The 22,916-nt window shown below is 43.8% G+C and overlaps 2 long non-coding RNA genes across 6 annotated transcripts in view; one reads left to right on the forward strand and one right to left on the reverse strand.

Annotated features, from left to right (window-relative positions):
• The window catches only part of LOC142830142 (uncharacterized), a 159,400-nt gene that overhangs the window by 74,473 nt on the left and 62,011 nt on the right, over positions 1-22,916 (reverse strand). For 2 of the 4 annotated variants that reach the window (XR_012905114.1, XR_012905117.1), the window contains exon 3: positions 6,113-6,198. The exons of the other annotated variants lie outside the window; for them this stretch is intronic. This is a non-coding gene — a long non-coding RNA (uncharacterized LOC142830142). The remainder of the gene's footprint in view (positions 1-6,112; positions 6,199-22,916) is intronic. 4 annotated transcript variants of the gene reach the window in all.
• LOC142830144 (uncharacterized) overlaps positions 1-22,916 on the forward strand; it is a 105,485-nt gene that overhangs the window by 10,080 nt on the left and 72,489 nt on the right. For both annotated transcript variants that reach the window (XR_012905118.1, XR_012905119.1), the window contains exon 2: positions 22,562-22,627. This is a non-coding gene — a long non-coding RNA (uncharacterized LOC142830144). The remainder of the gene's footprint in view (positions 1-22,561; positions 22,628-22,916) is intronic.

The following is a 22,916-nucleotide window of genomic DNA, read 5'->3' on the forward strand; positions in this document are numbered from 1 at the left end:
GGACCGGACTTGATGACCTCTTGAGGTCCCTTCCAGTTCTAGTATTCAATGATTCTGTGAGCTCATGTACATGGGGTTTATCACAGACTAAGGGCCAACATTTTTGAATGAGTTATTAAAATATTGGCAGCACATCTATAATGGACAGGAGGAGTGCTGACCAGCACTCGGTGACTAAGGGGTTAAACTCAGGTAGCTACAAAGATATTGCCCAGGGGGGCCAGGAGAACCAATCAAGATAGAGGGATGAAATGTGAATCATATAAGATCCCTTGCCTGCTTTCTTTGTGTGGGAGAGAAAAACCAGGAGTTGAAAGACACAGAATGATTTAAACCCAGACAGAACTACTATGTCTCCAAGGAATTTGGGGCCTGGGAGTGGACTGAACAAAGAGAAAATTGGAAGTAAGTAAAGGGAAAAATGAATCCAGTCATGTTCAGGGTAATTTTTCTTTATTTTGCGATTTGGTTTGAACTTCTCTATATGATTCTATGTCTCCCCTCCCCATTTACCATCTAGCACTGTGCCCAGAGACTTTTCTCTGTGTTTTAATTTGTTTTCCTTAGTTGCTCTGTAACATCTAGCAACCAAGTATGCTTTATCAAGTTTATCTTTTGTTTTGTAATTAAAAAATTACTTTTTTAAGGCGATGATTTGATTCTTGTGTCTTGGAAGGTCTGTCTGTCGTCTGTATCTGCATGCCTCTGACTGAAGGGTCAGCTGCCAGAGACAGCAGTTTGTTTTTCTCTTTTCTTTTTTCAAGCTTTTTTGCAGCAAAAAAGCTTGGTGTACCTCTGGGGGTGGGTTCAAGTGTTCACCCCTGATTTTTTAGGGACAATCATTTGATAGAGATCCTCCAAAATCAGTGTATTGTGATTCTTGGGGGAAGTTTTTGTTACTAGTGTCTGGCGAGGCAAAGGTTGTTTTTTGGTTTTTGGTTTTTCTTTTTGAACTTTGCAGGACCTCACCTCCTGCACTCGTTGTGCCAGATTAGGGAACAGCCCTGACAACATCACTGTTGCTCTCTAGTGCAAGAAACAAATCCTTGAGCACTGGTAAATGATCAGTACTGAGCTGTGTATATTTTCCATCAATCTCCACTGACCTGTCCTTTTTTTTCAGATATTTTCCCGATGAGATTTTTTTAATTATGAATTTCTCATCATTTTAATTTTAAGACAAGCTGTACTTCTATATCAATTAGCATCTTCTTTTCTTAGAGGACCAGGCTCCCCAGGATCCAATCACATTTTCACATCAGTTAGATTATGCCAATTAGTTTTAGTTCATATCTGAATTCTGGTTGCACAGTTAGTTTTAAATTGAAGACTTTTTCAGCAGCCTTGATATCACTATTTTACCTTTAACCATCTAAATATGTCTACAAACAATATGCACTATTCAGTGTGGGTTACATTTCTATAACAAAGAAAGGATTGGTGATTGTCTGTATCATATCTATTAACTTGATGAGAAAACAGACAGATGTAATATACTCATTCAAAGATGGTTCAGGGCCCTGTTTATTACAAAAATTTTATCTTAAATATAAATTGACTAGAAGATTTGTAGACTATCCCAAGGGGTGGTTAATCATAAAGTTTGAGATGAATTCTCTTAAGAGTTCGGTAAAACAAACATGATACTTTTTTTATTTGAAGAAGACCTAAGTCACACAGAGGGTCCCTCAACCTGCAATAGGGGACAGAAAATAAGGCAACAATAGTTGCAAACTGAAGTTCATAGGCCTTCATTGGACTGGGAGAGAATTACAGATGAGTGGTAAAATAGACGCTACAGAGAAGAGACCTTTACTAGGGAATTGGGAGACTCTGAAGCAGAGAAAAGATTTATACACTATTTCAATCATGAACTCTTTGGGGCAAGGATTCTCTATTTTGTCTGTGTTTGTACAGGGCCTAGCACAATGGGGTCCTGATCCATAATTAAGTTGCTTAGACATTACGGAAATGCAAGGTATATAATTTCAGGAAACAGATAGTCTGTGGTGTCAGCTGAGGGTGGAGCACCAAGTGTTGATCACAGAGTTGGGCTCTATTACCAAAGATATTGGCTGTCCCTCAAGGACATCATTTACAAAGATTGGGAAATAATAATACTATATCGTACCATATTTGTCATCTATTCCCAGCAGTATTGCTGCCTAAAACTAGAGATGGGTTATGTGTTTCGTTAAGATTTCCCCTGAAGGAAGGTATTTGTCCTGTTTTATTTATCATTTAGTATTACAATTAAATTTGGGATCAACACTCTTAGGGTACATCTACACTACATGGAAAATTGATGCTGCTGTGCTCGATCTTCTGGGTTTCGATTTAAAGGGTCTAGTATGGACCTGCTAAATTGAACTCAGAGGGTGCTCCTGTAAGTGTTGGTATGCTCCTCACACGGAGAAAGAGAATCTGATGGAAGTGTTTGTTCCAGCTGGCCTCCTACAATGTTGACAGTGCGGAAATAGGATTTAAGATACATCAAATCCAGCTACGTAATTTATGTAGCTGGAGTTGCATGTCTTACTTCAACCTTCTACTGTTGTGTAGACCAGGCCTTAGAGTCTTAAAGTCTTACAGAAATTCAAATAGATGAAACCAGTAATATTCTCTAGAAATTTAATATCTTTAGACTGATAATCTTTCCCTAGTTCTAAATTAACCTGTAGAATATTATAGTAACATAGAATTTTAATTGCATTCAATGAAAAAAGTGCCAAAACTTATAGAAAAGTTATTTTTTCTATTAAGTTCTATAATGCTTTTCTACAAGAAAGGGATTATTTTACTCATTTTCCAAATTGCAGACCCCACACTAATTTGTCTTTTCAAAAATACACCATAGTGTGACTGACTATTCTAAAAGCACAGATACTAAGAATGAGCATTTAGAATCTCATATTTTTGCACAACTATTTTTGTATGAAAGCAACTTTCACAATAACTTGACCTTTTGGATAGACATCCAACGCTTTGTGGGCCAGTTGGAACTGATAATCAAATATCAAAGAACCTTACTCCTTTGGTAAGTGAATCATCAGAAAACAAGACAAAAACATCAAATAATGAAATTCAGTAAGTCTTCTTAATAAATTATATCACCAACATAATTACCAAAATCTCAACAAATACACACATTTACATTCCCTTTCCTTAAATAAATGTTAGTGCTTGGCTGTACTCTACGATTTTATCTTTAAAGATTTTTTTTAATCAATGCTGTTTTAAATAAAAGTGCTATTTGTAACAGGCAATGCATGACAATAATTAATATTCAAAGGGGGGGAAATCCTGTTAGTAGCTATATTTTTGAACTGGAGAAAATAGGGAGAAGCTTTTATTTCTGCCTTAGAGTATTTGTTTCACAAACAGACATGCATGTACAGAACAACACTCAGACCTCCTCTAGGTAGTAGCAAGCATCAGTTAAATCCTTTCATCAGTTAACCTTAATGGATATAATCCTAGACTTGCTGACGTTATTGGTGAAATTCCCATTGATTTCAGCTCCAAAATCTGACTTCCTAAAAATTTAAGGTACAGTTTTAAGAGTCCAAGACACACTGGTTTTGCTTCTTTGTACCTTTCCCACAAAAGTGTACCTCATGTATACAGGAACAAAGACTCTTTCCCCCTCTTTTTAAAAGAATGCATCCTCATTCTATGTGTCATCAAAAGCCCACTAAGTAATGAAGAACCTTTCCACTAATGTTAATGAGTTTGGTTTTAAGCTGATGGTGAGATACCGCTAATACAATCTGAAGGGTTTTTCCAGATGTAACTCAGAGGCACTGAGACCACTGAGAAAAGAAAGTTAAGTTTTCTCTACAGTCTTAGCTGTGAGCCAGTTGGCAATATAGCTCATGCACTACAGACACATGGCTTTAGCCTCTAAGATCCCAGGTTTAATCCCACTGGCTGACAGCACAGGGTCCATCGGCTTTACACTGGCATGAACTAATGAAGTGAGACAATGAATTTGAAGTGGGTGCAAAAAGTACTCGTAAAAGGTTAGATTATACCACAGTTACTCACACTAATCTGAAATCTACTCCATGAGTAGATTTACTCATTTTAATGGGATCACCTAAGATGTGTACTATTCAGTGTCAATAAAGGCAGTAGAATTAGCCATAACTTTTATCTTGCAAACAAAAGATGCATTTTTGCTTTAATGTCATTAACATTCCATAACATGCATTAAAAAAATGTAAAAAACAACATATAGACTAGTAGGACCTTAAAGACTAACAAAATATGTAGACGGTATCATGAGCTTTCATGGGCGCAACCCACTTGTTCAGATGACAGGAGTATTAGACATCCAGATCCAAGAATAATGTGAGTGACAGTTTGTTTTCCAGGATGTCTGCAGAAAGTCTCTCAACTACAGGAAACCCTCACCATTTGCGGTGATGCATTCCCGCATCCACTCGGAATGGCAAAATTCATGAATACTGGGAGCCATGGCTCCAAATTCCCACAGTGAGTTTCTCATGCCTTCCAGCAGCTACGGTGAGTTCCCCACAGCTCTGTGCAATGGTGGAGAACTCACTGTGGGGGACAGGCGCTGTGGTGAGTTCTCACTCCTTTCCCTCCCAACCAGGACATGAGACCCGCACATATGCAGAACCATGAGGAGTGATTCTGCGAATAACGAGGGTCTCCTGTACCCAGGTGACTGCATTATCATATGTTTTGCAATGGAAGAAGCCACACAGCTATCTTGAAAGCTCTTTGGCTGCATTTAGATTGGCATGATTTTCCGGAAATGCTTTTAACGGAAAAGTTTTCCATTAAAAGCATTTTCGGAAAAGAGCGTCTAGATTGGCACGGACGCTTTTCCACAAAAGCACTTTTTGCGGAAAAGCGTCCATGACAATCTAGATGTGCTTTTCTGCAAAAAAGCCCCGATTTCCATTTTCGTGATCGGGGCTTTTTTGCGGAAAACAAATCTGAGCTGTCTACACTGGCCCTTTTGTGCAAAAGCTTTGCACAAAAGGGACTTTTGCCTGAATGGGAGCAGAATAGTATTTCTGCAAGAAGCACTGATTTCTTACAGTAGGAAGTCAGTGCTTTTGCGGAAATTCAAGCAGCCAGTGTAGACAGCTGGCAAGTTTTTCCGGAAAAGCGGCTGATTTTCCAGAAAAACTGGCCAGGCTAGACACAGCCTTTGAGTTTAGTATTCAGAAAGGGGAAGGAAAGAAGCAGTTGGTTCTATAAAATCTGGAATTTCTATATGGGAAAATAACTTCTATTAAAAGAGAATATGTGCATTTTTATCTTGAAATTTGATAACCTTTTTCAGACTATGCTAAGGAAGTCCTGTGACAGAGAGAGAAGCCAACCTCACTTGCCCCATATTGGCCAATTTACAATTCATTTTCCCAATCGCAAAGTATTTTCTCTTATATATAACATTGACAATTATAGGACTTTTCTTTGAACCAGGATGATTATGGCAAACTAGAAAGGAAGCACAGCTTATTTATTTATTTTCACTTCAAGTAAAGACTGCTACTATATAGAGACAAAATGTTTTACCTAAACTGCTATTGGTGGGTCATTTCTTGGCCTATGATTCACCATCTAGTCTTGTGGTGGCTCTTTGGTTAGTTGTTTATTATTCTTTAAAGCTGTCATGTTTGGGTTTTTTTCTAATACATATGATTAAATCTCTGTGGTCTCTATTTGTAAAAATCTATTTCCTCATTTTATGCATGTTTCTTGTTTTTTCCTTATCGCAACCTAAAAAAATATTATATCAAACAGAAAAAGGGGTTTATCTTCCTTTACTGAGTTTTGTACAAATGAAACCAGTAGTTAGATATACTGTACTCCCAAGGTCCCAAGTTATAATATGGGCTAAGGGTTGATAACATCTGATCTCAGAATATTAAATCACACTGAAATTTGTTTAAAGCACTAACATTTGTGATATGTCTGTGAAATATGAGCCTGCATGGTAGGCAAGAAGGATTAGAATAGTTGTTGAAACAAATAAATGTGTACACTGTATTTTAGGGTTGGGAAACTCATTTTGCCAAATTTAGAAGCCACTTAAAAGTCTCAGTTTGCGGTTTTAGAATAGAAACCAAACCTTCTAAGTTTTGTGTTCCATTTGTCTTGGCAAAACGACATCCTGGTCTGCATCTTATTTCTTTAACTTTATATCCTGTCTTAATCCTAGAAGCAAAGACAAGAATTATGCTGAGGAGTATCTGTATTGTTCTCATATCCATTTACATAAAATACGTAATTTTGTTAAATGTCATATATAAAGTATATTGTCTATATGGGCACAATAATATTATATTTAATCTGAAAAGTTTTGCAAATCCTAAAGTTCTAGAGAATATGTAAAAGCTCAGGACATCAATGATTTTCCTTGTATATTGATACACACAGAGAGTAAGTTATGTGTACGTACACACACACACACAGAAGAAAGTAATATGTGAACTTTTATTTAAGCAGTTGGACTTACTTAGTAAGAAATAGTATGCAAACATCACTGGGCTGTCTTTAAAATACATTAACTAAATTGTCCATGTCACCCCATACTAGGGTCTATATGCAAACAACCAACTGTTTGTTTTGTGACTAGAAAACCTTATTTGCGGATGAATAAGATAGCTACTAAGCAAATCTCATTATTTGTCTGACACCTTCTGCCATGCCAATAGCACTTAGCAAACAACATATTCTGATGTGAAATATGCAGCATGTGTGTGTGTGTCTGTGTGTGTGGACTACTTGTTCTGCATGTTGATTACTCTCTGTGTCATTTGAAAAGCTTTCTATTCCCACAGCTTTATGCAATATATCAGAGGTAATGGATTCATAATCATTATGAAGCTTGATAGAGTCTTGACTACTGTGACAGATGTCTTCTCAGTGTTCCTATCTTATACTTTCTTTTCCCTTTGGAACACTGCTTACATAAAATCTAGTATTCGTATTACTTTTGTTGTTTTTTATGAGATTTTGACTGCAGCAATCACTCTTTTAATCCAAATGAATAGATAATTACTACCGAGGTGCCAAATGTATTGGCACAAATTAAGCTACTCTCTAGCAAACAGTACTAATCAAAATTATTGTCATCAGGTAACGTGGGATTTTATTACAGTTTTGTGCATCTGAATATTGTTTCTATTGACAACTATCATACCTAGTTACTGTGTCCTGGCAAAAGGCAGACTATGATATTATACTGGTTCAATTTTATACCCATCAAGAAAATAGATTAGGTGACTGTGCAAATTCACTACTTCAACGACTATTTACCTTTAAAAAATATCTGGACAGGGAAAGAGACTGAATGCTGCTTTAAATCCTTCCAAGCAAAACCAAACAAGTTTATAAAATCTTCCTCCTGGAAATTATTTTTTCTGTGCCTCAAGCAGCACTTATTTAAATGTCTTGGGCTGACAATCAATTATAGAGTTTCCAAGCATACTTTGCGAGGAAATTATTTTATTGTGCTTAAAGACAGTTCTTGGGATTCCTTCCATGATATTCTCCAGTTCACAGTAGGCTCAGTCCTGAGAGTTACTGGTGTTTAACTCTTCCATGGGGTTGTCCATAGCAACAGAATTCAGTAAGGGCTGAGGGCATGCAGCACCTCTCAGAGCTCCTCTACTTGAAGGGAGCATCCAGATGAACAGTGTATGTTTTGTTCAACATCTTCTGCACTTCATTGTGTTCATTGTGTTGGGCTTGTAGGTTTTTCTTTTGGGGGGGGGGGGATTTAATGTTGGCCCTGTCTAAACTAAAAAATGAAGTCAAATTACGTTCACGTACAGCCACAATAATTAAAGGGTTCACATGCACCCTATTTTCTTTCTGTCAGCAGCAGGTATCCCAGAAATGCTTCCCCTGGCTGAAGTGAGCCACCAAGGGGTACATACATCTGGAGGCCCCTCCCGACCATGGTGAGCCTTCCCACTCTGAGCCCCATGCCAGGCCGACAGACAGCAGGCAATATAAGTAACGCAGCCACTGCAGCACCCTAATTACATTTAACTTAAGTGCTATACCTCCCGCAGAGGGGAACTTATTAAATTGAGGTATGAGGCACTTACATTAGTGGGAGCACAGTTATGGACTGAAGTGTATGTAAGCTCCTTTACATCGACCTAAATCTATAGCATAGACTGGGATTTAGTCTTGACTGTCCCTTACCCCTTCATTTGCAACTGCTCTAAGTCTCTATCCTTGTGCTTCTAACAGCTTTCCACTTAGACTCATAGACTCATAGACTTCAAGGTCAGAAGGGACCATTATGATCATCTAGTCTGACCCCCTGCACAGTGCAGGCCACAGAATCTCACCCACCCCTCCCAGAATAATCCTCTCACTTATATCTCAGATATTGAAGCCTTCAAATACTTTGAAGACCCCAAGATGCAGAGAATCCTCTAGCTGTGATCTGTACCCCATGCTACAGAGGAAGGCGAAAAACCTCCAGGGCCTCTGCCAATCTACCCTGGAGGAAAATTCCTTCCCGACCCCAAATAAAGTGTTATCTGCAGCATGAACTTTTCCGTTCTTAATAGGCTCTCTTATTGCAGCACAGAAGGTCTCATATCCTTGGAAAGAAATGTTCTCTTATACTCTTGGTCTCTTTGCGATTGACATAAAGGTAATGTGAAAATAGAGGCCTGTGGGCTCCACCTGCAGAAGAAAGCCTACAGATTGCTTTACACACATTTCAGCTATTTGCAATTAACACTTTTCTCTGTACACCCATGTTTTCCTGCTACTCTAACTGGTATGTACATTGAAATACATTGCATGTAATACAGAGGATGGTTAAGAGTCTGCTGATCTGATGGAAGGAACGCCCATTAGTAAAACTAGTCACAACATAAAGTTTTTTTCCCCTGAGGAAAATTTCAGCTTTTGGGCGTGGGAGGGGGAATATCAAGCCCTGAAAATTATATGCTGCAAAGCCAAAACTTGTCTTTGGAAATACCACCAGAGTGCTTCCTGGGAATTCCAGGTCAGGTGCTGCATGCCCCCATTCTGCGTGCTCAGTCGCCCGGTCTCCCTGCTTGCTGAGCTACTGCAGGTCATCATGGGATTCCTATGGAAGTGGTTCATCATGGGAGATAAAGTCCAGCTGGAGTGCATGTCACACAAAATTGGGTCCTGCAGCACCTGAACTACAACTCCCATGAAGCATCCTAATGGGCATTTTCAATGTTATATTCAGTTGTTGACCTAAGGTGCAAAGTTGAAATTTTCTGCCAGAGGGGACACTACTCTCTCACCCACACAACAATAAAACAAATTCTGTAAATAAATAAAAATTAAACCAACAAGAAAAAAATTTTGATTAGCTCTACCCATCAGCCTTCAGCGGGCAATATTTTGTGTTAGTTGGGACCAGTTCAGGACTCACAAAAGTCTCCGGATATACTTTGATCCTAGCATTTCTTTAGAGCAAAACACGTAAATAGATTCCCCAAGCCTCTTCACAGGAACCAGGCACATGGCAGTCCTAGCTCTTGATTGGCCCTGGTTCCCCTGCTCTAATCAGCACTGGCTGAGCAGGTACCATGCAGAAGGAATGACAACAAGAGAAATCACGAACATATTCAAATTGAGACTGGTGATATAAACAACACCTCTGTGTCTAGCATTTCCTATAGTTTCAGTTGGGACAGTGATTTACTTCAAAGACTTGTTTCATGACCAGTATATAATTAAAACTAATGGAGAATTCTTTTTTCTGCAACAAATGCATCCAGTTTAACTGGAAAGCCTAGTGAATTCACCGGGTATTAAAACTTAAGTCATTAAGTCATTAAGGTCCTCACATTATAATCATGAAAGCATCTGACAAGAGATTAATAATAACATTTTCCAGTAATGTTTCTAAGTTGTGCCATACAACATGCGGTTTTGAAATTAGATAAATGCTAGATTTTTGAGTTGAGTCCTACATATTGATGTAATATTCTGTAATGTGCCATGTTTTAAGAGCAGTTTCCAAGTACCGGGTTTCCCAGGATTCATGTAAGATGAGTCTATGAGTTTTTGAACTGTGGTGGACTTTTGCTTTTCCATTCCCCAGTGACAATTCAGTAGGTCAGCATATTACTGACTTTGGAAAATGACACGTAGAAAAATGGGATCGATAAATTAGATTATATGCTAAATGCTCTTACACCATTTTGATAACTCTATACAAATAACATTTTCTTACTCTTTATGTTTTGAAGTTTTATAATATTTCATTTATAGCCCAAGGCAATTAGAGGTTTCTTGAGACATCACCTAACTGGTATAGGTTGTAAATGTGGCTTTCTGAGATAATAGGTAGGTGTGATTATTATGTTGCTTAATCACAGTTTACATTGCAGTTTATTTCACTTGGACATTATCTCAGATTCATCGTTATAATTGCCATATGTTCAGAATTATTAAATTGGCATTCCATTAAACACTCAGGATAAGGTGTGAAACATTTTTTCTCATCTATCATTCTAAAATTCAAATTACTGAACACAATCTTACCCAATGAGGCTATAAAACATATTACAAAACAAAATCATTACCTATTTCTCCTCAGAAAGACAAAACCAAACTATCCCCCACTCCGCAACCCCAATACAAAACAAGGGTCAGGGTATTAAGTCTATCAAATACCCAATAGTGCCTGCTTATAACATACATTAGACTAGTGCAATAGAACACAAAATGCTGTAAAGTCCAATACAATCTGAATTTAGGCTAAAATTTAGTTAGAAATCAGGGAGTTGGCATTGCATAATGATTTTGAGAGCACTGACAGCATTTGCTTGTGCTAATGAATACAATAGCACATTAAAGCTATTTAAATCTAGGGTGGTGTATGTTTAAGTTTGAAAAGGAAGGCTGTAGTACAAAAAGTTATGATCTTTACCATAACATAAGAATCTGGTCAATATTTTCAAACCAGAGTCCTGATCCTCCAAGGCACCTAATTTCTATTTAAATCAATAGGAGTTAGATGTCTGAACTCCTATTGATTTAATAGAAGTTAAGTGCCAAAATATCCTTTGAGGATCTGGCCTAGGGGAGGTTTAACAGTAGGCACCTCAATTCCTACTCGGGTACCCAACTGAAGACCTAATTCTGTACCACTGATAGTCACTGAGGGTATGTCTACACTACAAAGTTAATTTGAACTAACAGCCATTAGTTCGAATTAACTTTGATAGGCGCTACACAGGCAAACCGCTAGTTCAAACTTAATTCGAACTAGTGGAGTGCTTAATTCTAGGTAAACCTCATTCTACGAGGACTAACGCCTAGTTCGAATTAAGTAGTTCGAATTAAGGGCTGTGGACATGCCAGTTCAAATTAGCAAAATGGTAATTCAAACTAGTTTTTATGTCTAGATGGACTAGTTCAAATTAGCTTAGTTCTAATTAACTAATTCAAATTAAGTTAGTTCGAATTAGTGCTGTAGTGTAGACATACCCTGAGAGCTGCTAGGTACTCAGTACTTATTCTGCTCATTAAGGCTATGTCTACACTACAGCCTTTTGTCAGCAGAGACAATTCAAATGAAGAGCTCATTAGCATTTGTCTCTCCATCAAAGGTGCAGGTAAATAAAGTGGTGTCTGGCCCACCTGCCGGTTATTGCCCACTGCTGCTCTAGGCCCTCAGCCTCCAATAATATTGGTGTGGAAAGACGCCTATAGAAGTCAGCAGAATTCCACAATGGCACTGTAGCTTCCCTCACAGAGCTCTGGATCAGGCTGGTGTTTTGGAGGACTCACGTCAGCATCCTCAAAAGATATTTAGGAGGCAGTTAGGTACCTAAATACTTTTGTGATTCTAAGGGCAAGTCTCACAGGCATCTTCATGGAATATCAGACTTTGCTACCACTTGTACATGACCATTTATTATTTTCAAAATTTACTCCCTTTCTTTGAAAGAACTAAAAGCAAAATGTTTTACAGCAAACCATCTCTACCTAGAAAAGCACTTTAACACACACACACCCCTTTAACCACATACTCAAGTTCCATTGATTTCCACAGTTAAAATCATCCTAAGTGTTTGCTGAATTTGGGTCTAAGAGGTGTTACAATGGGAGCTAAACAAAAAGCTTTTCTATTGGGTAACTTAGGGTCAAGTATTTCAACCAAAATTTCCTGAAACAATTTTAGCACTATATTGTACATGATTATCTCCCTATGCACTCTCTTTCAAACACTATTACTCACAGGTTGAAGTCAGCTTCTTTCCCAGAGCCTCTAGCCTGCACTGTGATACAGCATTCTCGTGCTAATGAGCTCAATAGCATATTAAAGCTATTTAAATGCAGATTAGTTTTATCTTGATCCTTAATTATAGCCTTTCAATTCCCCACCTCATCCCCTTAGCAATTCTATGGAAGTTTCCAACTTTGTAGATCTTCTGACAAAAGATATCAAAATGAAGTCCATTCTCATGCTAAAATTTATAAAATGTCTTGATTCTCTGGCACAACTGAGACTACATCTAGACTGCAGGCTTCTTTCAGAAGAAGCTTTTCTAGAAGATATCTTCCAGAAGACCTTTTTTTTGAAAGAGAGCGTCTATACAGCAAAAGCACAAAGAAAAAGCGATCTGCTTTTTCGAAAAAGTGTCCACGTTGATTGGATGCTATCTCGCACATAAGGCCACCTGGAACCAGTTCAGGCAGGGCATTAGGTCAGCAAAGTGCTGTTGCCTAAGGCTAGCTAAGAAGTTTGCTTAAAGGGACCTCCTAGACAGCTGTTTCTCTGCTTCTGCTGGGTGCTTGCCTACCTCTCCAAGAGACAGAAAGCTTTAGCAGTGGATGCTCTGGTTGCCCAGCTTTTGGATGTCACAGCATACTCCTAGCCATAGAGCCAAAGCTGCCTCTGGGCATGCAATGGCCCCACACTGCCATGCTGCAGTTTGTGCAGCAGTTTGTGCAGGCTGCCTTCATAGCCCTGCAGGAGCTCAACACGGAACTCATCATTGAGACCCTCTCCCTATGTGCGGGAGCAAGGCCCTTGAATCACAGGGGAGAGATGATTTTGGAGGCAGGACATCAGTTCCAACTGCTGGGACCAGCTGGTTATGGAGCAGAGGGATGACCAGCAGTGGTTCCAAAACTTCTGCATATGGAAGGCCACTTTCATGGAGCTGTGTGCCTGGCTTGCTCCTGCCCTCTGTTGATGGGACACCCACCTGCTGCCCGCCATCCCCCTGAAGAAGCAGTTCGCAATCATCCTCTGGAAGCTCGCCATCCCAGACAGTTACTACTCAGTGAGCAACCAGTTCGGCATGGGAAAGTCCACTGTTGGGGCTCTCCTCATTGAGGTAAGGCTAGGGCTGCAGTCCCTGTGTGTGGGGAGGGAGTTCTGGAAAGGGGGATCCTAGGGAAAAGGGGGTGGGAGGATGCGGGGGTGGGCTGGAGTGGGGGAGAAGCCCCATCCCCGGGGTGTTGTGCCATCCAACCCTCACACAGCCCTGCTACTGTGGGGCGACCTCATAGGGGGTGGCTCCTGGGGTGTTTGGGGGTGGAGGAAGAGAAGGGTGTGGGCACCTCCCAGGGGCTCAGGCATTCCCTCTCATTCTCTGTTTGTCTCCCTCTGCAGGTTGGGAGGGCCATCAACTCCATCCTGCTGTGCAGGGTCATCCGCCTGGGAGACCTGGACCCGATCATCGCAGGATTTGCCACCCTGGAGTTCCCCAACTGCGGGGGAGTGATTGATGGAACCTACATCCCAATCTGCGCACCACATCAAGCTGCCCAATACAGCAACAGGAAGGGCTATTTCTCCACGATGCTGCAGGCCTTGGTAAACGCCATGGACAGTTCACGAACATTTTTGTCGGGTGGCTGGGCAGGGGACATGACGCCTGCATATTTAGAAACTCCAGCCTCTACCACAGGCTAGCACATTCTCACCTCAGCGTGACTTTGGGGTTGGGGATGTGCAGATGCCACTGTGCATCGTGGGGGACATGACCAACCACCTTATGCCATGGCTGATGAAGCCATACACCAGCCACCTGACCCCCACAGGGACCAATTCAATGCTGACATCGGTCAGGCCCACATGCAGGCAGAATGTGCCTTCGGGCACCTGAAGGAGCAGTTCAGGTGTCGCCTGACCCACCTTGATGTGGGGAAGCACAACATCCCTGAGGTAGTCTCCACGTGTTGTGTCCTCCACAACATTGTGGAGAGCAAGGAGGAGGCCTTCCTACCAGGGAGGGGAGCAGAGGTCAGCCATGAAGGGAGGGCCTTCAAACAGCCACAGACAGCTGCCACCCGCCAGGCCAATCAGTTGGGGGTATGCATCTGGGAGGCCTTGAGGGAGAGTTTCTCTCAAGGACCCCAGTAACGCTCCCCAGGGCCTCCCCACTAAGCCTCCACTATACCTTTCCCACCACAACTCCTTCTTTCCCCCCTTCCCTGAACTCTGAATAAACACACCTGCTTTGATGTGAACAAAACAAACTTTGTAATTTTTTATAATAAAATAAACTGGAGAGGAGGGAGACTGAGAACCTGGATGGGGGGTGAAGAGAGGGGCTCATGGCTGGGAGTGGTGTGTGGGGTGGCTGGAAGTGCCACCTCGGATCCGGGGTCGTTGGTGAACTTGGGCTTGGGTGGGACCTGGGACAATAGGGAGATGGGCAGGAGAGGGGGTGGAATGGGGTCAGGGATGGCAGAGGGAGGAGCATAGTCATAGCAGGGGGAGGGGGCAGAGGCATTGCTTGGGGAACAGTGGGTGGGGGAATGGGCATAGCAAGGGGGCAGGAGGATGGGAGGCAGGAGCAGGGACAGCAGCTGGGTGAGCCATCATTTCCCACATGATGGCACACATGTTGTTGCCCTGCCACACAAGTTGGTCCTACATGTGGCTCCGCCACTCAGCTTTCTCCCAGACCTTCAGGGCCAGGATTTGCTGCATGTCGCACAGGACGCCCACATGCTGCCTTGTGAGTACCTCCTGGTCCCTCTTGTGCTTGCGGATTCTCCGGGTCAGGCGGCTGCCTCAACTGGCATGGATTGCCCCATAGTCATGTCTGGTCTGGCTCTGGAGAATAAAGAGGTAGAGATGGTCAGTCATCTATGCACCCACTGTCCATGGGCCAGAGGAAGGGGATGTCCTGGGAGCAAGGCCATATGTGGCCTGCACAGCAGGCTATGCCTCACAGGGGCCCCGAGGTGCTCAGGGGATCACGCTTCCACCCCACTCTCCTCTGTCCCATGTACAAGCAGACAAAAGGAAGTGTCCAGCCGCAGTGGGATCCCATGGGCGGGAGAGGGGCCTGGAGTAGCCTCGCCTTCCATACCACCGCCCCTCCACACACACAGCTGCACCTGGCTGTGCTGTCTGCGGGAGCAGGTGGTGCCTCATGTGGGCAGGCATACCCATGTGCTGTGTGCGGCACTCCTCGGTCTGTATGGAGTCAAGAGTGCGCCCTTGTGCCCAGCTTGCTTCCAGTGGTGGCTGGTGGTGGGAGGGCATCCCCACCTCCAGGGGTCAGACATGGGTGTGGCCTCCCCTGTGCCTGTAAGCAGGATCCCGGGGGTGCTCTGGGGCTGCCTCCTGAGGCTACTTGGTGCAGACTGGTGCTACAAGTGGTTCCATGTGCATGGACTGCAGCACGATGTCCAGCCCAAGCAGGCAGAGCGATGTTCGCACCCCATCTCCTCTGCACCCGCTGCCCTATGTGTGTGTAAAACTGAGAGCACTCACCTGATGATTCCCGCCATCAGAGGATACCTGGAAGAGCTCCAGGGCCTGGGTTACTGGCTCGAGGGTGAGGGTGACAGTGCTGGCTGTGTTCTCTTCCTCCTGCAGCTGCTGTTCTTCTTCCTCCACCTCCTCGGCAGGAAGCTCTGGACACGCAAAGGGCTTCCTATACCCCAGCATCTGGTGAAGTTCCTGGAAGTACAGGCAGGAGAGGGGTTCTGCCCCAGAGCAAAAGCTGCGCTCCCTGGTCTTGGCAGAGCCCAGGCGGAGCTCTATTACCTTACTGCTGACTTGCTCAAGAGTCCTGGGGGGGGGTTCCCTCTCCGCCAGGGCCTCAGCAATCCTTCCATAGATGTCAGCGTTTCTTCACTAGGAGCAGAGATCCTGCAAGGTCTCCTCCTCCCCCCATAGCTCGAGGAGGGACAGGATCTCTGCCCCAGATCAGGAGGACACACACCGTTTGGTGCCCCTGGCTGGGTCTTGGGAGCTCTGGTGTTGCTCCCTGTAAGGGCGAGGGAAGTATCGGGGGCCTTGAGGCTGGGCCGTTGCTTAACAGTTGTATTGCAGTCCGAGCTGCATGGTGAGGTGCAGTTTCCAGGCCCGGCTTCCTGCCACAGGGCTTGTCCTGGGTGCCTGCAGCTTTAAGAGCCAGCAGGAGACCGGAACTATAGAGTTCTGATTACTTTGGATGGAATGGCCACCAGGGCACCTGTGCTATTTCCTGGAGGCCTCTTCTTTCGAAAAAACACCCTCTTCTGCATCCAGACACGCCTTTTTCTGAAAAAGCTTTTTCAGAAAAAGGCTTCTTCCTCATAGAAGAAAAAGGCTTCTTCTACTGTCGGAGAAACCCCTCCATTCTTTCAACTTTCTATCAAAAGAACTCAATAGCAGTGTGGACATAAATACTGATTTTCCACAAAAATGGCTGTTTTTCCGAAAAAATGCTGCAGTGTAGACATAGCCTGAGTTGTGTTCCTCAGATCTAGGGCTAATTTAAGGCCAGATTAATTTGGGGGATTACTTAGAAAAGCCTTCAGAAGTGATTTGGGATCAGGTTTAAATAGCACTGAGTTGCTTCTGAGCTCCAGGGGCCATTTCAGTAGCTGGTATTTCTGCAGTCCAGCATCATTGTGCATTTCGACATGTTCACTTTTCCAAGTAGCAGAGAGGTAAAAGGTGGCATAGCCTTCATACTGACTCTCCACCACCCCAAATTTCCCCTCATGAAAGAAGAATTCTCAGGAGACAATCAAGCCAAGTTATAGTCCCTTTTTGCTTGAATGGGACAAGTGTGAGCTCAAGGATTTAGCCCACAGAATCTGGGAGCTGATGGCTGCTGTCACCCATTGCACCATGTCATTCCCCCCTGTCCTCCCCCTTAAAAATTAAAAGGCTCTTGGGCTTGACTTCTGTTTCACTGGGAGTGAGGACATATTTCCACTAACCCAGCCACTTGTGACTACATTACAGCTTGGTGTGCTAACCCATGATGACATTGCTTCTTTTGAGGTGGATTCAGTATGTATGAGCAGACATGTAAACAGTTGTTTGCTGCTTCACCCCCTCGATATTTGGGAATATTTCTTATTCTCACAACTGTTTTGGACACATAATTACTTTAGTTTTTCCTGAGAGGCCAAGCTCTGTTGCAGACATTTCTCCCCTCCCCAATTTGATCCTGCTTCCACGACTATATTGAAAAAATGAACGATGTCCTAAAACAGTGATCTCCTGTCAGCCTTGGATTTCAGTCCCAGAGAATAGGCAATATGTGAATAAGCCGAAATATGGCTTACACATGTCTTGCCTGGAAATATACATTTTTATTTTGTTTGTCCTCCCTCTTAATAATGCATATATTTGTGGCATTAGCAAAATCAGAAAGATAAGCTACTCAAGGCCTCATGCAACTCTGAAAGTATCTTTTTACGAAGGAATTGGGAACCAGCAAAATTAGAGAAGAAAGCGTTGTCAAATCTATTTGAAATGGAATATGAACACAATTAGTATTTGTCTCATTTTTTCGGCCTTGCTAATCAGACATATTGTTCTATCTGAAGTTCAGATTAAAGCATTGGAATAATGGCTTTCCCAATTACCCAAATAGATATATATATAACATTAAGCATATGGCATGTAGCTATAAGTGTACCATTTGGATATACTTATATTCAACTAAATAACTACATCCCTTGCCAAAAACACCAGTCCAGGATGCAATGTTTTCAAGTTGGAAACCTGTTTTCTTTCATTCCTGATGGGAGACAGGAAACTTCAGGGAGCAAACCTTTTATACCTTGCCTTTCACCTGGTATTTGAATCAACATCAGAAGTGCAAGCTCCTCTGATAAGCCTTCTGTTAAATTTGCACTGTAAACAGGATTGTAAATCAAGAGAGACTTTGGGTGGCTCATAAGTTAGGTAGGTGTAAGTCAGTTCAATTTACAGTGAAGTGTCAAAGCTCAGGCCTTTTTTACCAGCTTTGTTGAAAATCTGTGTGATGGGATGCACAGAGGAGGGACCAAAAACTTCAGAGCCAGATCTACAGTTTCACTGATTTGCACTTGTTGAGGATCTTGCCCTTAGTTTTTTTTAACGTGCACTGCCATGTGAATGCATCCTAAGTAGTGGCAAATGCTCGTGATGTTTATGTTTCAATATAAATATCAGCTTTGTTCCAGTCTTTATTGTTTTTGTTTATCCATCCTTTCCTCCAAAAAAATATTATTTTTTTATATTCTTTGATCATTCTTGCTAACATCTCCTCTGAACAGTGATCATCAAGCCTTCTTGGTGTCATTTGTCTACCCACCAAATTCTAAGTTACGGAAAGTTATCCAGAGAAAGACTAGTTTCATAAAAAATAAAAAACCATGTTCTCAGCTGTGCTCAGAGGTTTTCTGGGAGCAGCAAGGGACAGAGTGCAAAAAAACAAAACAAAAAAACCCCATTTGCAGCTCGCTGATCCTCAGGGCAGTGTCTTTGCTGGTACTGTCTACAGAGTAGTTTTGAGTAATCTCAAGGCAGGGGCTCCACTTCACCTTGCAATCCCCTTGTGTCAATGGAATCCTCAGCTGGCCGTCTAGCAAAGCACGATTTATTGGCATTTTGTGCCATTCAAACATCTTGGAGGATTAATTAATATAAAATTTTTGCGATATGCACTCAACTTATTAGCCACCCTGATAATTTGTGAATTTGAGTTGTTATCCTCTAAATAGTGACACTGACGTAGTCTAACGCAATAATTTCCAGATCACATGCTACTCTTACAGGGCTATACCATGTAAGGTAGTGTACTCATCACCCATAACACCCATAGCATAGTCTGTCCATGTTTTCAGCATCTCCTGCTGACCATCTGCCTCTTGCCACATTTTGTGAGATTCGCTCCTTCAGCCCAGTCACAGAAAGCTAAAATGATCCAAGTAAAAGTTCGCAAAAACACTCAACACAAAAAACTACTCAGCCGCCTTTTGGGCTGCTGCTCAGCCTGGCCTTTGGGGTCAGTCTCCAAGCTCACCCTGACTCAACATTCCTTCTGTTGGCAGGGGAGCCTACAGTCACACCAGGCTCTGGGGCAAGGTGAGGGGGGACCGGCTCTATGATCCCTGAAGGGGCAGGACCTCAGGCAGAAAGTGTGGGGCTGGGGCAGTTGGCCCTCAGCACTTCCCAGACTGTAAAGCATTGCCCCCCCCTCCCCCTCCCGCCCAGCCCTTAAAGCTGTTGGGAATGCACTGTGAAGCACTCCGGTGATGACTACAGGGCCCAGAGCAGCAATGGCTGCTGGAGCTCCGGGCCTTTTAGAATCACTGGAGCCCAGAGAAATTGCTCCTTTTTCCCAGATCCCTGTCTGTGGGCCTGTGTGTTGGGCTTCATCAGGCACTGCTAGTAGAACCCAGATCCATCCTCCACCTTGGGTTGGGCTCATGGGCATAGGCGTGTGCAGCACATTTCATTAGGGTGTGCACCCAAAGAATTTTTTTAAAATGCACTTTGACCCCCCCCCCATTAGCCACACCCCTGACCCCTGTTAACCACGCCCCTGGTCCCCATTAGCCACGCCCCTGGAGGTAACCCTCTCTGGGTAAGATGGGCACATGACCAAAAGTAAAAAGTGTTACGTGACCCCTGACCCAAGGACTTTTCCCACCATCCTCCTACCAATAGGGATTAGTTTGGCCCCCACCAACACCCCCTCCCCGCAACTATCTTGCAATTGCATTAATCCAATGTGTGTAACATTAATGCAGGGGTGGAGAAGCTGGAGGGGGGGAAGTGTTCCCTCTAAGAGTTTCCTCCCATGAGCAGAATGTATTTTGTGTTGTGCACCAGTACTGAGTTCATGTGGCTTGTTTGGATGTGCCATGTGGCACCTATGTTATTAATACATATGTTATAAATCTCTACCTTTTCCCTCTGCTGCCATGTCTCCTCCACTTGCTCCATCAACTCCCCTGGTGCCCGTTGCCCCCCAGCCACTAACTCTCCTCTGCTGTCCTGACTCCTGCCCTTCTCACTGCCCTCAGCCTTCCTGAGACCTTCCCCCCTCCACCAGCCCTTCTCTCCCCCATGTGCCTACTCCTCCAGTAGCCCCACTCTGATCATGTGAGCTACCCCTCCTCATCCCTTCATCTAACACCTCCCTCGCCTCTCTCCTCTGGTGCTGGTCCCTCCCCTGCAGGTGTCTGCCCTTCTGCTTCACCCCCAGAATTCCCTGGCACCTACACTTTCCCTTACTCCTGCACCCTCCTGGTGCCTCCCCCTTCCCTCACTGCCCCTGCCCCCTTTGTCCTTTTTTCCCTAATGCCCATCCCCTCACCACCCTCTGCCCCCATTCCCCTCATGCCCCTGTGCCCTCACACATGACTTGCTCCAACCCCACATTCCTCATGCCTACCCCTTCTGTCAAGCCTTCTCTCAGCACCTCCCCCTCCAATCCCCAATGCCCTTACCCTCTCCTCTTCCAGCATCACCCTGTCCCCCCTCCCACTGACACCTCCCCTCCTGCCCTTTTCCTCATTGTCTCCACTTCCCCCTAGCATTTGTGTCTCCTCTATCCTGGCCCTTTGGTGCCTTCCCCTTTCTTCCCCCTCTCCCCTTCTCTGCCGTACAAGCCTCTTCCACCCCTTCCCCTTTCTTCCTCCTCCACCCTCCCCCACTGCAAAAGCCCCTTCCTCTCCCACCCCTTCCTCTTATTCCCCCCCCCCCTTCCTTACCTTCAGCTTCTTCAGCTTCTGCCTTATAGCTTGCAGGGCTGGAGTCAGAGCCAGCCCAAGCTGCAGGGCCAGGGAGGGGCACCTCCGGCGCGCCGTATGGTGTTGTAGGGCGGGGTGGGGATGCCCCCAGGGCACCCCACTGTGCTGCAGGGCCAGGCGCCGTGTGGTGCTACCGGGCCAGGTGGGGGCACTCCCGGGCACCTCAAGGGCACTCTACCGTGCTGCCGGGCATGCCCCCGGGTGCCTCAACAGCATCGCGCCATGCGCGCCGTACTGCCGGGCCGGGCAGGGGCACTCCCGGGTGCCTCAAGGGCGCCACACCGTACTGCTGTTCTGGGTGGGGGCACTCCCAGGTGCCTCAGGGGTGCCATGCGGTGCTGTTGTGCTGGGCGGGGGCATTCCCGGGCGCCTCAGGGGCACCGCGCCATGCTGCTGGGCCGCGTGGTGCTGCTGGGCTGGGTGGGGCCCAGGGCAAAAAAATGGCTCGGGTTAGCTGGCCCGAGACATTAGAGTGTGCCTGGGCACACCCGGCACACACGCCTATGCTCATGGGTCCTGTATTAACCGTTAGCTGCACATCTGAAGAAGCAGGTCTGTTTCCACTTCCTTCACCCAATCCCCCTCACTCATGCTGCTTTCTCACAGTCTGTGCTTCACAGAAATTCCTTTGTTTCTCTACCCTCTGGCTTCTTCCTTTCCCTGATCTTCTGCCCTTCTCAGATTCCCCTAAAGTGCTTTTACTGGCTCCTGTCTCAGGATTTACTCACAGACACCTTACACATACCCTGTGGATTATCTTACCTGCCTTCCCATCTGTTTAAGGCCTTTTGTACAGTTTCCCCCACACCTTGCTCTTTGTGGGTATCACTCCATAGACAAGTCCTGTGTTCTCTACAGTCTCCTCTTCTAGGGTATGTCTACACTAGCCCCCTAGTTTGAACTAGGGAGCTAATGTAGGCATTCGAAGTAGCAAATGAAGCCCGGGATTTAAACATGGTGCCATTTTTAAATCCCCCTAGTACGAACTAACTGCCCGCGGCTACATGCGTCAGTCAAATGTTAACTTGAACTAAGTCCTTCGTGGAATGAGGTGTAACAGTTAGAGGTTACATTTATATTTCTCCTTTACCATTTTCCCAACCAAAACAAAAAACCCAACTCCTTTGTTTTAGCATGCAGAATGTACCTGCAGACTCTGAGGCAAACTTAGGCCTAGGTGCACATTGAGCATTCATTGCTTCAAAGGGAGATGTTCCCACACATGCCAGGACAGACTCTGACTGCAAAACTTCAAAATGAATGTGAAAGGCCATTTAAGTAACAGTAATTGTAGTCTCAGGATAGCCCAAGAAAAAAAAGATACAAGGAGACAGTGACTGTTACAGTGAAACTTTGCTTCATCAGAGAATCAGTAGAAATGCTGAACATAATTTGACATGACTATTTGAAATGAGTTGAGTTTTTCTGAGTGGAAGCAGTTTTACCCCTCTTGCTTTTGACTCAATAAAGTGTTGATCTTTACTACTGTCATTATTACTGTATGTTCCTTATGTTTCCCAGAAAAAGGAGGGAACGATTTATGCATGTTTTCTTTTCTCTCCAGCTTTGTGGACTAAAATAATTCTGATATATAAGAAAACAAGACGAGATTTGGTCCAGAAAAACCAAGGTAGGCATATAGTTTCAAACATTTATTTTGAATACCACTATATGGTTCATGGTTGAGATACAATAAAGAACAGTAACTTTCACAATGCTGAGCACTCAGTAACTTATGTAGTACCCTTAGAGGTAATGTAGATTGACCACTAAAAAAAATCTGTAAGTAAATTCTCCAAATAGAAAAGGCTAATTGATTGAAGCTCATAATATGCATGTTGAGAAAATGCTTGTTATTCACTAAATGGTTGAAAATATACCTCGTAAATTTTTAGAGTTGTTTGTTTTTTCCAGGATGG

This window comes from Pelodiscus sinensis, chromosome 1 (genome assembly GCF_049634645.1).
Source record: "Pelodiscus sinensis isolate JC-2024 chromosome 1, ASM4963464v1, whole genome shotgun sequence".
NCBI lineage: Eukaryota > Metazoa > Chordata > Testudines > Trionychidae > Pelodiscus > Pelodiscus sinensis.